Raw genomic sequence first — 16790 nt, forward strand, 5'->3', positions numbered from 1 at the left:
GCTGGAAGAAAAAACGGTGTTGGGTTAAGGAGTTGATTAGAAATTAATTTGATAACTTTCACCGTTTTCGAGTTTTGTAGGAAAAACTAGTTTGGTTCAACAAATATTTAAATCAGTTGAAATTGTGGTCTGAAATGTGTTTACAGTTTAAACGACAGTCAATGACAAAATCACCTGTAAAACCCACTTGGATTAAGAAATAGACTGTTTTAAACACATTTTTGGAATCCTCATCAAATTTCCTAGTCAATAACCTGAAAAAACACTACCAAACTTGGTACAGCCAGGAAGAAAAGATGTGTCAAAACTTGAATTGCTAGAAACACAGTTGAAAGAACAGTCATATAGGATCTGAAACAATTTTGCCCTGCAAAACAGGTCAATACACACATACAAAAACCACTTTATAATAAAGTTGTTCTCGTTGCATATTAATTTGCACCCGTAGTACGTGCATGCAAAACCACACACGCAACATCAACTTTTTATCTACACTCTCGTACTTTTTATCTAGACATTTCGTTCTATTTTGCGCCGCACAGTCCCGTAGGTAATTTACAATTTTTTCCTTCAGCGACCATGCAAATGTCTAACATCTAAACATAAGTCCCCCAGGTCCCATAACAACTGTAATCTTAATAGAACCTCGGGGATTTTCAAGGGTTGAAATCGGCTGCAAGACATCGTACTTATTATCTGCGCCAAGTCCTGGTATTAGTCAACTTAGTGTCTGACCTGATGGGCTTAATGAGGTAGGAACTTCCTGCTATTCTGGAATTAAAGGGAGGACTAGTTTTGGGAGAGGGGTAAATTGTTGCGGTTTGTTAGTTTTAGACAATAACGGATCTGCCAAATTTCCAGGCTGGTTAATATGAATTGATCACACGTTACTAATAAAGAGCTGTATCACTTTAACCAGGATTTGTACTAAGTCCGATTGGGATATTCAGCAGCTTGGAATGGACACACATTAATTGTCTGACAAACTGGAATAAAACAATTTTTATTAAAAAAATATGCACTATATAGGATCCTTTTTACATTTTTATTAAATAAATGTGAATCGAAGTGTGTTTAATCCGAGTAGACGTTGGAAAATTTAAATTTTCTTTTGCTGCTTGCGGGCTTTTTGCCTGGGAATATAAACTTAAAAATGCTTCTCAAAACGTTATTTTATTGAAAATAAAACTCGTTTTTCTGATGACCGACTTCTTTTGCTACAAATTTTAATAATCGCAGTGGGTTTTGATTTTTTGGCCCTAAAGCAACGAAAACAATAATTGAAAACAAAACGATTACAACAACACTCAAATGCAGTGTTGGAATTAATTAACTTGTTGTTTGATTCGTTTGTGGTAAAACTGCAAATTAGTAAACTCAATTAACTGTTTTTGAGCATAAATTGGCTTAAACTTTGTTGGGAAACTTCGCAGGACGTCCAAACTCTATCTTTTTTTAAAAAACTATCCCTCACGACAATTTAAGTCCGGCGTTAGCTCCCTTTCTATATCTGTAAAGACTGCGGCTTAAAATTGATAAATGTTCCGAGAACAAAGGCGTGCCAAGGCAAAACCCAGGGGAAAATCTAGGCTTTCATTTAATCATTCCAGAAATGGAACTGTTGTATACATGTTCGATGATTACATTATAAATTCAATGGAACGCGCCGCGTTTTATAACGTTTGTCGAGTGTATGTGCACGAGACGGCCGTTTTTATTGCTGCGAATGGAGATTACAGAGACGTTGAAGACGACGTGAATTTGTAATTTTAACTTCTCGATGTGCACGCGAAAAAGCTTACAAATAATTCCGTGGAAATGAAGGATTTAGTGCCTGAAAACATTCTAAGGAATGGACCTTGCCACGTGACTGAATGACAAGAAGTTTTAAATTGATTATAGTGGACGTTCTATTTTCTAACTTTTGTGTCTACTAAATTTTCTAAAAATTGATTAATCGTGATTTGATTGACATACTTTTGTCTAAACCTACATTTTTGGACAAATGGACTCATACTTGTTAAGTGTATTAAATTTTAGGGAGGTGGAAAAGTGTAATGCGACTTTAACAGGCGCCATTTTGTAAAACGCAATAAATTTTCTAAAATCAGGAATGATTTGACTAAACAGGAATGTTCATTTGTATAAATGACAAGAGAAGTTAAGTTACAAAATCAAAAATGATAAGAACAGTAACGTTATCGTTTTACATAGGGTGTCCAAAATTTTAAGATAAGATAGCAATTTTGCAAAATTTTACTTAAATCAAAACTAAACGGAATCGCAAAGTTTTCTGCTTTTTTTTTTAATGCCAGCCAAATTTTATATCTTTCTGTACACAAAAATCAAGTAATGGAATCAATAAATATTTTTTTTCTAATTTTGGCATATAAAGTGACACTTTTCAAAACTGATTAGAGTGACAAAACGTTTTACTTTATGTAACTAGTTACATAAAGTATCACTTTATGTAACTAGTTATTAAAAGTTTATTTCATCACTCCCTGTTTTTATGCATTTCCGTAGAAACATATGGGCGACATCCATCATAACATGTCGTTGTCACTGTTTATACAAGGTGCTATGAAAGTGAATATTTGTGTTAAATCACTTTAAAAGATGGTTTTTACCTCTTTTTGGTCAAAATTAGAAAAAATTATGTATGCAACACGTTTCGAAAATGTCTTATTGTGTAACTCATTTAAATTGTAGGACCTCGCTGCGCTCGCCCTACAAACATTCATTCGTTACACAAAATCGATCTTTTCGTAACTGGTTACATAAATAGCTATTTTTTAGATTTTGTAAATTATAAAAAATTTTAGCACAAAGCACACTGATTGTCATTTGTTTTTTTTTATAATTGTGGCGATTGTGGTTTTTCAAAACCAACTATGACAAAAATTTAAAAAACGTTTTTCTGTCCTTTAAAAAATTGTATGTACCATGTATGTAATTACGTTATATCTTATGTGTAAACCAGGTGGAAAGATGAAAATTACCTGCTCTCACTTTGCACCCTAGTGGAAGTGAACTATCTAATTTCTCAATCAATCAAACACTTTCAACCTGAGTATGTAATATACTATTTTAGGCAAAAATTTAAGATGGCGGCCATGAGAATTTACAAAGTCATCATCCATATCTCGGAAACCAATGACGATAGATTTTTTCGTCATTGTGTTCTACGTAAAATGTCTTAGTTTCAAAACTCTTTTTGGTTTTGTTAAGGAACTGTAAGCAATTGTTTAAAATTCAATTCAAAATCAATTTTCCGGAAAATGGAGAAAGATAATTTAATTTAGAAACCGGGAATAAACTGTCCACATTTAACCGGTCATGTAGCTCAAGGAGCCATGGAGAGGTCCATGTTGGGAGTGTCACTGCGAGATAAAATCCGAAATGTGCGTAGAAGAACAAAGGTTACGGATGCAATCGAAAGACACTTAAAATGCCAGATAATAGATGGACGAAGAGAATAATAGAATGGCGTCCCAGAAGCACATAGAAACAGGGGACGACCGCCGACTCGTTGGACGGACGATTTGAAGAAGATATCTTTACACTGGATCCAAGATGCCCAAGACCGAGCAAAATGGTTTATGTTAAGAGAGGCTTATGTCCAGCAGTGAACGAGACAAGCTGCTATATGATGATAATGATGATGTAGCTGTTACGGTTACCGAAATCCCAATACACGTAAAACTAATTTGGGACACACTGTATGTCAATGGATAACCATTTTTCAACGATCTCACTTTGAATATTGATAGGTTGGACGGTTTGGCTACTAAAGAACATCAAATTTACCTTACAACATATTTTAACACCAGATATTATAACAACCCTGGACTCCTAATTAAAGCTACTAATACGTCCGTCAACGAGTCGAATGTCTGGCCTAACGGTTAATTGTTTTGCGGCCCTCGTAAACCTGAATCTACGTTTACCGATTTCAATTACTGTCAAATCCAGGATTTAATTAAATCTTGTCTGTTTTCCCCACTTAAAAACATTTTATTGTGTTGTGCAGAACTTTTGCAAGTGGTATTCATCCAAATTGAAGTATTATAATATTAGTTATTTAAGTGCAGCTGCATTTACATATTATTAGTTGAAATGTTTCAAAACTCGGTCTCCATATCACTTTATAGTGGACAAGATTCTACTGCAGCTAAACCACATAACGATATTTTAACAAAACCTTCCAGAAATTTAATTTAAAAATTCAAAACAGACCTAAATACACATTTGGGATGCGTAAATTTTGATCAGTTTCTTATTTAGGGAGTTCGCCTTCTTTCAGGGTAAATCTTTATTATTTTGCTTCTTCTAACTTTCCAGTGTATCTGGGTTAGAGGATATATAAATATCCATTACTCCAGTTCGGTAATGTACTTAAAGTTTTTTTTTATGTGTTGAGATAAATTTGAAATTGATTTGACCCATTTGGATGACTATTGATTGTAATAAAGTTTCCATGCTGACCGCTTTTTGTGTGATACTATTTTATGGGCTTCCAAAAAAAAATGACAAACGGCCTGTAATTCCTAACCCATCCTCAAACTTTTTCTTCATATAATACTTTTATTGCAACCATCAGCTTTTTCAATATATTCGTTCCGTCTTAACACGCAGCATGTTTTTACAACTCGAATAAAGTTTTATTGGAAAAATTCTGGAATGGATACACATATTCCGTAAGGTTAATGAAAAGCAGGAATATGGAGAAGTTTGTTTGCTTTTAATCTGACGGGTGCATGATGATTCGTGACGTTTCTAGGAATTGATGCCAGCCATTGAATCGATAATAAGACGATCGGTCTAAGTAGTTTGCTCGGGTAAAATCCATTTATCTCCCCCATTATGTAGGCAGTCCCATCCTCAAAAATAAATGTGACTAAAAGTCTTTTCGGATACTTCGGTTTTAAGGTTGAGATTATCATTGGCGTGCCGCACTATCTGTTGCCCACCATTCGAGTCAATAAAATCTGGAAAGTGGATGGATTTTGACCTTCGGGTCATGGTCATTGGCTTTATAAGAGATTTACATGCCTGATGGATTCATCCTTGGGGTTCTTAATAATCTTGACGAGGAATTCGTACCGTCCCTGCTTAAACCCGTTATGAACCGGGCAAAAAGTTTCGATCGGGCCCTTAGCAAGTTAAGTCACGATTCACGGCGTTCCTAAGCTCTCTCGCATTAACCTTATCTCGCGAATTAGAAGAGGTTGCCTGGTATATTGACGCTGGATTTTTATTGGGTTTTAAGTTGTTTGAAGATGAAATCTCTCGTGGAAAAGGGCCAATTTGACCTCTGAGACAATTTGCTCGGAAATCGGAAACCGATAAGGCCCACCATTCTACGGAACACAAAGTGAACATTAGAAGGCGGGAATATTTTCAGTTTGGGCTAAAACTTGTTTTATCCAAGATTAATTACGACTAATTGACCCCTTGATCAAGATAATCAAGTAATAATTGCAATCACACATTACCACGACAGATTAAGTGTTAATCCACTCTATCGGATGCAGTAACCTGTTACATGATATTTAGTAGCGTAATGTATATTGCATAACTCGAAAATAATTGTTATTCCATCTATATCCCAGAGCTAGCATATCTAATGGGGCTCTCTCCCTCATAATAATTCACGTCGATACATTTTACTGAGTTGTCGATTTAACAATGCAGCGTGTATATTAATTCGATATATTCTCTGATATTGGCATTTCAGATGAAGTTACTAAGTTGTGTATTGGTAATGATCGAAAGCTGATTACGGTTTGTTATTAATTTCCCTTTGTCCAGCGTCCATTAAATATTCACAGTGCCGAGTTTCAAAGTTATAAACAATTTCCATTGAAGCTGCATCACAAAAACCAATTCCGCATCGTTGTTTATGGTAAAATTGCATTCGTAATTCCAGTGCGGTTTAGTCAAATTTAGACAGTGGGCTCGGATATTAAACTATGCCCAAAACGGCGGCATACACATTTCTTCCCGAAACAGGACTTGGATCTAATTTAATTCGTAGGCAACTGCTCCGTAACATAAACCGCTTTGCATGGCTTGGACCGTCCGCAGTAATTAATGAATCTGGCAGACATAACAATGTTGTGCATCGAGTGGCGCTAAATCATAATGTAATTCTAATGCCCAATCTCCTATCACGACCACGAAATGTGTACACTGCAGGGCCCTAATTTAAATATTTTACGCTGGACCGGGTCTTAACTCCCACTGGTTGATTACTGTCTGTAATTTTAGATGACCTATGCTAAAGGATGCTTTGTTCATTTTAAGCCAATGTTAGATTCTAGTAGTTAAGATATGGTATTTAAATCTGTTGTTTGTAAAAGCTGTAATTTGTTGGAATTCACTGACAGAAAAATGTATTGATATTACTGGTGTAACAAAGTAACACTTTTGGGATCTTAAAATCTTCATTACACTTCTGTATGTTCATAATTTCGCAGCGTATGATTACCATTTTATTATACAATTTTATAACTATGGTCCATTTATTTTCCCTTGGCGGTTACGTCATAATTTGCCTTTCTTGTCTATTACATGCGTTCCAAGCGCAATAGAATTTTGACGTCATCTAGTCACGTCGGCAATGAATCAGGACGATAAGGCTCGGAAAATCGGCCGCCATTGTTGACAAAAAGTAAACAAAGAGACATTTTTTATTTTTGATGTAAATTTTACAATATTTTAAGAAGTATTTTGATTTAACTTGTTTTTAACTGCGATACTACGTGTGAGACTAGATAATGTGTGTGTGTTTCGGTAGTCAGTTTTGAAAATGCCACCTTTTTAATACACTTTACAACTATCAAGGGGCCCAGTGAAACATTCTGAAGGAACTAGAGTTTGTGAAACAGAAAAGAATGCCTTTTCTAATAGAAACACTGTCACAATGAAACAGCCCGTATATTTACTTACTCCCAAGAAGAGTTTTTACAAGAACACTACAAAAACCAAGTTTATTCAAGCCATTGGTTCTCGAAGAAACATGGATATAGAGTATTGGGTGTATTTAGCAGAAGCTGACAAGGTGATTTACCTAATACTATAAAAAGGACTCTGGAAGAGGTATTAATGAGCTGCTAATACTAAATAGCTTATGTTTCAGGTACCTTTATTTGCCTAATCTTGAGTTTGCTTATCATGCTTTGAAAGGGTCCAAATTTAAAAGTCCCCATTATCAATTGCTCTAAAAGACTCTAAACAAAAGGTGTTTGAAGCTATGGTTATAATGGTGTTGTCAAAATCCATATGCAGAGTGTTGAAAAAACAAATTTCTAATAAGTTTCAGGTAATATTAGAAAGATACAAGTTTAAAACTTAATACATAAATTTGATCAAATGCCATTATTTTGCAGAATTAGCCCTAACAAATTTTGCCGTATTTTCTCTGACTATAAGGCTAGAAACAGATGGTGCTACTATTAAATACTTTTCCATCAGATAGTAGGTTAAATTACTATTTTAATTGTATTATTTACACATTATGAAATATACAAATAAAATCTTTAAAAAGTACACTCAAGTTTATTTTTTATCTAAGAAGTGTAGTTTTCTTCATAAACAATCATAAAATTAGATAATTTCTTTAACTGAGGTACCTACCTGCTCTTACAATAAATTGAACTGTAATTGAAAAAACATGTTAAATAAATCACACAACAAAACCAAATTGATATGTATTTAATGGTGGGTAAATTTACAAAAGGAAATAAATAAGCAATCTATATCACAAAACCAAGAAGCAAGTTCTTAAAACACCAACAATTCTGTTATAAGTTAAAACACTGCTTTAGGATTTAATAGTCCCCAGGATACACACATTGCCTTTCCTTTCTTGCAAATTTTATGGAATAATTCTTGAAACGTTGGTATTGGACTGTTACTAGTTTGAATGCACCTATCTGTGATGTTCTTTCCAGATAATTTAAATTGAATGTGGTTGTTGTTTCCAAGCCAAAGTTTGATTGGAACTTTCCCTCTTTGTTTACCACCAAATGTTCTTCAAAAAAAAAAAAAAAAAGAAAAGTTCTTAAAAGAAAAATCTTATATTCTACGAAGGTCTCGCAATAACAACACTAATTAATAAACTTAAACAACCCTAAATTAAGTTTTTATTTCTTCTGTTTGTAGTTTTTGATGTTTTTCAACTTTTTAAAATTCCTAACCTCAAAATGTTTAGCCGACTGTCAGTTGGGACTATGCTCTATGTTGCTGCATCTTCCACGAGCAGATGTGAACCTGGTGTATTGTTGGTTGCATATCATCCTGGGTGCAAAGTAAGAACAGGTAATTTGCATCTTTCCACCTGGTTTTAATTTTTTGCCATGCAAAGAACAACACACTTGTCATTCAAGAGTGGACGTGCAAATCATGCTTAAGGAACGAAAACGAAGTGGCCAAACCGTCTAACCTATCAATCCATAGTGAGATCTTTGAAAAACTTTTATTTTCTATCCATGAAAATCGATATTAAATGTTGCAAAAAAGCGAGTAAAGACCAAGTTATCCACAACATTTCCGTATCTTTGAAAAGTCCATTTCAGTGACGTATAAAACCATATAAAAACAAAATAATCAAATTGTTGTTGGGTTTTAGCAACAGAGCTTAACGCAATTACACGTTTGTGATTGGGCTGCGCCTTCATAAATATTCAAATAATCCAAATCGCATTGTCCCCGTTCACAATTTGCCTAATGAAGCCTGAAATAGTGCGTATCGTCTATTTGCGTTTTAGACCTTGCATAAATTACTAGGATAATATAATTTGCCTTTGTTTATGTATCTATTTTTCCTGTACTAGAGTTTCAAAGATCCTTTGAAAAGAATTCGCTGAAACTCTCTTATATAGAGCACCCAGAAATAAATCAAGCGCTACGGAGAGAAAATAGCTCTAAAGCCACACCTCTGTTACTTTTCTTGGAATAAGTGGTGCGATTTATAGGTGGGAGTTTGTTTCAATTTATAATCTAGACCGTGGTATTAAGTGCAACTAATGGATTCTAGTCCGTGCAGTTTAATGTTTAGTTAACCTGAACCACAGTAAATTTGTTGGAGTTGTTTTTCAAATTTTGATTGAACTTTCCAGCTTATCTTTGATCGTTTCAAGAATCCCAATAAATCATCCTCGTGAAGTTTCGACGGAATGTTATCAGCTAGAAACTTTATTGTAAAGTAAGTGCCTGCAGACATTGAAAGTAAAGATACTTTCTGGATGATAAAACAGTTCCATTCAAAAGCGACCCTTTTCTTTGCTAATTAATAACGATTAATCATATTATTACGTCCCTCCAAAGTGCTTTTTGCCGGAGTATAAAACCCGGACCGATTGCCTAGTTTACTCTGAAATCAGTTTAGTGTGCTATCTGTTCTTGTTTAGCTCCGGGATATTCTGTTGCCGATAAATAAATTGGACCCGCAGGGGTAATGATTTTGCTAAATGGCTCCCCGAACCTACTTGCTAATTTAATATAATAGAAGCCCTAATCGAGACTTTGTTTCACGAAAAAAAACAACGATAAAAGAATGTTGTTTTAATTTGGATTTGTTGCCAAACTCCTATCCCAGATCACTTTATATAACGCTTAAATTGCATTCTGCCAAACGTATTGCTAGATTAGATAAAGAAATATCTTTCTCATTTACAAGTAGGAGTTTATGATCTGGGACAACACAGTGTAGTAATAATGGAAACAAATCTGTAGACAAATTTCTAGAGTCGTTTATTTGTTGCGTTTATTTACCACGACTTCCGTATACCTTTTAAGCAATAGAAAATACTAAAAACACACACACGTACGTACCAAAACCTGTTTAACATAAAAACGTTGTATACCTGGAAAACTGGCATTTACGTCGCTTTTTCTCACTACCAGATAAAATATAAGAGACATATAAACAAGTCGGATGCAAGAAAATTTCCATAAAATGAGCATTCGGTGTCGCGTTGTATATAAAACCGCCAAGGGATAAAAATTCAGTTGTGGCCGCTTTAGCCTGTAAATTTTAAAAAGTACCCTCGGTCCTGTGACACTAGGAATTCCAAAAGCTGTGTAAACTGGTTATTAATAAAATTTTATTTCAGCTGAAGTGTTAATATTCCTCCCTTTAGCTTGTCACCTTTTAAGAAAGTCCCATTCATCTTCAAATAATTCGTTGAATGCTTTAAAGATCCAAACCGCGAGCTTAATTAACAAACCTCTCTAATTAGTATCTACATATCAAAGACAAATAGGAAGCGACAAATTGACAAAGCAATTTTCGCCTGAAACAAAACTTCCGAATTATTATTCGGTGCGTATCAAATTTTCCAAACTCCTGTATATAAATTGGGACGTCTATAATTAGAAAATCTGCTTTTAAGCCGGGAGTTTGAATTGTAAAATGTATATCTCGTGGAATTTGATTATGATTCGGAGTGGTTTTGGTAGGAAAACGAGTACAGTTTATTCGACTTGTAATTTGTAACAATCGATTCTCCAAAGGCAATATTCAGGCTTAAACCGTTCACCATCTGGAAAGGGAACCATCAATCTCGGGCAAACGTATTTATTTGTACAAGTTTCGGACACAAATCATTCCAGCAATCTGCCGTCTTCAGAATCCCGATTTTTCACAGGTGATTTAGTTACACCCGTAGGAATAATAGATTTCTCGGGGAGCCATCGCCGGATTAAAGCTTGGAATCGTTCCGCCGCCACTTGGAATCCATTAACTGCGCTCACTACCAATTATTTGGATAATCAATTGGGGCTTGTAATTAAGTTAAGTAGAGGGATTCGCCCCTGGAATTTCGCCGTGTGAAAGGTTTAAATGTGAATAATTCGCGATTTATTTGCCTTCTCCTGTTAACTTTTCTTTCATTTCAAGATATCAGCTAATGAGGGGTAAACCGCCGTGGCATTATGGTGTCCAAACTGTAAGAATTAATAGACATTACTTGGGAATCTACCATTCAAATTTAAACATTAATAAAATAAATAAAGTTTGGTAATTTCAATGAAATCCATTGAAAAACATCAAAGCATTTTGTAATTTTACTTTCTAGAGGCAAAACCTCTAACCTAACCTAACCAATCATATTTTATACGGCAGTAGAAATATCATTTCATTGGTTATCCATTAACGTATAAAACTGTACTAAAAATGATACAAATAATCGAGTTATTCAAGTAGATGTACCTAAAAAGTGATGAAAAAATTGGTTAAATTTACGCCCTCTAGCGACCTAACCCAAGTAGACTTTTGACTTGATTTTTTTCTAGTATGCATAGCAGGTTTGACCCATTTCGGTCCTAAAAATGTATTGATTAATGGGAACCGTGTACGACATTTTTTACTGTAGAGACCCTTTAAAAGCCACGTTCACTTTCTCCCCGCCGCTTTACCAAGTCATTTAACCCAGTGTTAGCTGGAAAGCTACTTTGTTACAAGCAAAAAATTCCTTTTAAATCCAACATGTGCCATTTATCTTCCTTAGCGGTTAAAGTTCTGTCCATTTCGGTACACGAGATGGGGAGGATTTTCGGGGCCTAGGTGAAGGATATTTAAATTTGTAGAGGTTGCGGATTCTGCTTGGATGGCATCCGGCTACGTTTTGGATGAATGGAGGTTCGCAAAACTATCCGACAATATCATATTTGAAATATTTCTTAAAGGACCCCGTCTGTCGCCGTTCTCGGTACTTTATGTGCCGGATTTCCAGCAATATGCTTTAAGAAATCCTTATAAAAGTTGAACGCCACAGAAATTCCACATAGCCAATGTCATTCTCGCAAATAGAATTTCATTAATCAACATGGTGGTCGTTTTCCAACCGGCTATAAATCTGACTAGTGTTTTAAACAGCAGTCATTTAATTGATTCTTTCCAAAACGGGATTTATGGACCATTCGGACGCAAAACAAGGGACACCAGCACCGGAATAAATTGAATAGATCCCTCTTTTTGTCGCCAACAAGTGTATTATTGGCAAAATTGTGCAGGTAATTCAGTTTTAATCCAAGAGGTTGAAAAAGGTTCCGCCCATTTTTTGTCGCTCTTTAACCCAGATTCGAATGGAAGATAAAGACGACCGAAGGGAAACTCAGGCAAAATCTACATAATTACGGTGTTTTTCGAATGCTTTTAATAACTCATTAAGGGAGTTCCATGAAGTAATCAAAGGTAATTGGCGAGGCGTTACAAAGCCTCCGAAGCGAGGAAAAATGCTAAAATCTACGTTTTCTCCAAAGAACTCCAGACTGTTAGACCCTGATGTTTCTCTGAATGGAAAATTTGATTCGTTAGGGTAATTAAAATTGATGAAGGAGGACTTAATTAACACTAACAAATTCAGAATATAATATTTTGTTATTAAATTTCACATCTTAGAATAATACGTTTTTTAAGTTGGGCCAATGTCAGTCCAACTAATTTAATAATTATACTTACTAGTATCCTGAAATTTTTTCAGATTAGATATTAAGACATTCTAACTTAAATAAATGTATTTATAAATCAGAAATTTTCTGTATAATTGGCATGTTTTTGTCTTGCAAGGCTTACTTTGTACACTTGCTAGAAAATATACTATGTCTGTTCGCAGAGAGAATCCACCATCAGAAAATGTCATAGTCACGTGAGTATTCAATCAATAAAAATTTCCTGTTTTTGAATTGGGAACCAGTCAGGTATTGCCTATACGAACAAACATTTTCAGTGACATTCCTGAATATAAAATCAATACCGATTATCTGACACGGTGGAACCGAAACATTCCTCTCTTTCATAATTTATCTAAAGATAAGGTTCCAATCAGTTACAATAAGAAAAGAGTCTTCAACTTTAACCTAATCAATAACACTGTGCAGCTTTATGCCTGTGTTCACGAACAGCTGCCGCCTAAAATGATTTGAATAAAGAATAATGGTCATTTTTCAGTCGTGTCATTCCCGAACCTGATAGATATGGGCGTTTATTTCAGAACAGTCGTCTGATGGGCACATTAATTAATATCTTTTAGATAGACGAACGTAATTGTTGTATCTAATTCGATTAGGACGAGCGAGTACATTAAGAGGATTGGTGATTGTTGTTGGAGAAACCATACATCAATCTAGAGAGATAATAACGAGGATAAACTATCTGGCTGGAATTAGCACGATCTTAGGACATTAATCCGTTCGGTTTTAGTGGAAAATAAAAGGAGATTTACAGTCGGGCAGGACAAAAGCTACGACACAACCATCAGGACCAGGTGGTCCTGAAATACGGGAATGGCCGAGGCACGTGTTACATGTCTGGAGAAGAAAGAGAGAGGAGGGAACACGAGCCCTTTTGTCACTTTTCCAGAAAGAAATTAGGTCCGATCCTATAAACTCTCTAGTTTATATCTCAGCCTTTTGTGTGTTGCCATTTACTAGCAGAAACTATATTTAAATATCTGAATACGATTCAATGGCTCCATTCGTCTCGAATCGATACTCGGGATTTCTCTATCCGGTTTAGAGGAATAGACTAATCTCGGTATTAGATATTGTTTCTCAACTTTGTACAGGATAGAAAATACGATTTGTTATTTCCCCAACTTTTGTTTGAGAATTTATGCCACAGGAACCATTAGATAAGACTACCACACACACTCTGGTTGCTTTTTACTTTGAAGCTACCAAAGTTTACTTTAATTCTTCTTTTAAACTAATTTGAAATTTTAGTAAGTATCCTATCAACTAGCAATTAGCCAGTTTATGCAATAATACTGTTATTTTTATTGGTGTAAGCAGTTTTTTTGAAATAGGCCTTACCTTTTAATAAGAGTGAAGCTGTTATAAAATATGTCGACCAAATTATAACAGGACCACACTGTAAAGTAAGTATAAAAGATCCATCGAACATTGCAAAACTGTTAGTTATACTGTTATACAGGGTGTCCAGCAAGTACATGGTCAAGAGTACCGTGACAATCTTACCAAAAACGTTGAATCATTGCAGTTTTCGTGCACGCCCTGTATAGTAGCAGCAATAATTGATATTGAAATTTGCATGAGTCGATGCAACAGTTCATTATGCATATTTTTGTTTTCTTTCGAGGTATTGGCACTTTTCTTAAGTTTATTTCAAAATCTATTCTGAAATTTTTACCCCCCTGTATCTCGGTCATTTTTGGAAGTTGGGGGTGGTTGAGCCACTTAAAAGAACCGTCTTAACAAGCTCTTTTCAGTGGTTTTAACCAAAAAATTCTATCTTGAAAATTATCTACAGGGTGGCCAAAAACGTGGGAACATTGTTCCATGTCATTTTTCATACAATAATAGAGAGAGTTTCACTTACTCTCTATTAGAAATAATACCATTATCGTAATTGAAGTCTATTTACTCAATTATTTTAAATGGGACAGTCTATATATTATTACGTTATTTTTAGAACTTATTTTTAGACAAAAATAAAGCATTTTTACCATATATAATCTGTCCCAATTTCATATACAATTCAGTGTTGGTGGCAATTCTTTTCAGTCACTATCTAAAGCTTCGCATTTAATGCATAAAAGCCTGCAGCTACCCAGCTATGTAGATTCCGGGAATACTGTCGCTAAAATTGATGATGGAAATAATAAATATATTATTTTTACCTCGTGTGGGCCGCAAAATGAAATATTCAATGTGCGATAAAGGGTTGTATGTGTGTAGCTTGGGTAATCAGTTATGCAGTTATGCAAACAATACATTTGAAAACATGTTTTTGCTGGATTCACTGGACATCCAAGACGAAAAAAAGCTATTTCTTTGAGCTGTTTAAAGGGTTTAAAGCAGGTTAGTGGTCGAGTTACGGTTACGACTTAACTGTGCTGGCGAAGCACCAGTAATTTGCACTGTCCCCAGTTACCAACTAGAAAATCTTGGCTTTAGGGTCTCCAATGAGTTTTCCAGAGTATGGTGGAAAGACATAATTTTTGTCTTAAAATCGTAAAACTGGGTTGAACAGTTGACAGACAAAAAGCAGAAAAACAAACTCACTTTTTTGTAATTCTACCCCAAGCTCAACATAAGGCAATATAACTTCCGTTCGAGTTCACATAACTCACCTCAGTAGATTTTAATTAAAAGATTTTCCCGCGGTAATTTTGCTCAACTTAACCTCTCCGTCATTTACTTAATTACTTAGCATTTTAATTCACTTCCAAATTAGCTTTCATGTCGGAAACTGCGCCCGAGGCTATACATCAAAGTTTCTTTTAGACTTTTCAAAACCAGGGGCCGCTTAACACGTCAGCACCAGCTTGTTTTTCCAACCTTTCCACGTGTATAATGTGCTTAAACGTGTTTGTTCCACCTAAACAAATTTAAAATCCTTCTAATTTACGATTGATGATAAGTCTACACGTGCAGAACTTACGTAAATTACAGTAGTTGGTGATTGCTCCAAATAGTTCAAAAGTGCAGATTAAAAAAAGCAGCAAGCTGAAAGTAATGAATGAGAATGTTAATTCTTTACTCGTTACAGAAAAGGTGCATTATGTATCATTGGCTTAATTTGCATAGTAGTTTATTTTAAGAGTAAAGGTAACGGTAGTTAAGGAATGATTCCTTAATGGAAACTGTGCGGATAATCGTATTTAGTGCAATATAGCGCCTCTCCAAGAAGTAGTCATTTAAAATTAAATTTAAATGGGACCCGTCCCGGACTCCACTAAACTAGTTAAGAAACTTCACTGAGCAAAATTAGAAAGACATACAATTAATTTACAAGTTCGAGCTCAGAAACTTTTTCATCTAGTCGTCGTATTCACTATACACCGACTCTCGAAAAATATCAGGAAATTAAATAGAACTTTGGATTTGGAGACGTTCGCCATTAGCAACTCAAACAGTTGAGACAAACGAGTCCCTCTGAATATTTTCCCCTATTTTGTGGGAGGGACAAAGATTTTCCTTAAGGGATGCAACCACTAAATGTCGCCGCTCAACTTTTTTCTGAAAAACAAAACAAGTCTGCATTGTAACCGACATTCACTTTCCAATAACATTTTCAAGACGGCCGAGACGAAAGAAACATAAAAGAAAACAAGACCGGGAAAGAACGTTTCCGTAAACGACCCCTACAACTTTCAAATTCAATCTCCTTCGGACCTTTTGGTGACATGGACGAAGACATTTTTGTCCGGCGCCGGCTTTGATCTATTGAGTATGCGGATCTGGACAGTGGCGGACAATATTCCATTAACCCTATTTTTCCTACCTGTTCAAATTAAAAAAAAAACACCTTCATTTTCTTAACCCACTCCGGTTGGTCCAGTAAGTCAGGGGTTTTAAACCAGACCTAAGGGTTGATTTCCTAAGGGGGCGACACTGTACACACGGACCAACGTCCATCTATTTTCCATGTTATTGGTTTGATTCGACTGTGTCAATAGAAAGCAGTCGGGGCTTTCTGGTTTTTCTCACAAAGGATTCAAATGTACGGGATAAGTCGTTTTCACTGTGGTAAGGTATTTGCTTTTTGTGCCTCTTTCGACGAGAGGTTTCGTGTTTGGTCAGGTCCGGAACAATTTATATCCTGTTTGTTAAAAAGCTTTTTGTTTGACGAAAGTCAAAAATTGTTATAATCAGTCCACTGTCAAAAAAATCTGGACTGTAGATATCAATTTTTCAAACTGTAAATTTTCAAAAAATAAGAAGAAGTACACAAAGTTGGATCTCTGTGACAGTTGTCACGTGGTTCTAGAACACTATTTAGCTAGACGGTCACATAATAATTGTCAAAATAACTGTCA

The sequence above is a fragment of the Ips typographus genome, linkage group LG9 (genome assembly GCF_016097725.1).
Source record: "Ips typographus isolate SLU linkage group LG9, UJ_Ityp_2.0, whole genome shotgun sequence".
NCBI classification, from domain to species: Eukaryota; Metazoa; Arthropoda; class Insecta; order Coleoptera; family Curculionidae; genus Ips; species Ips typographus.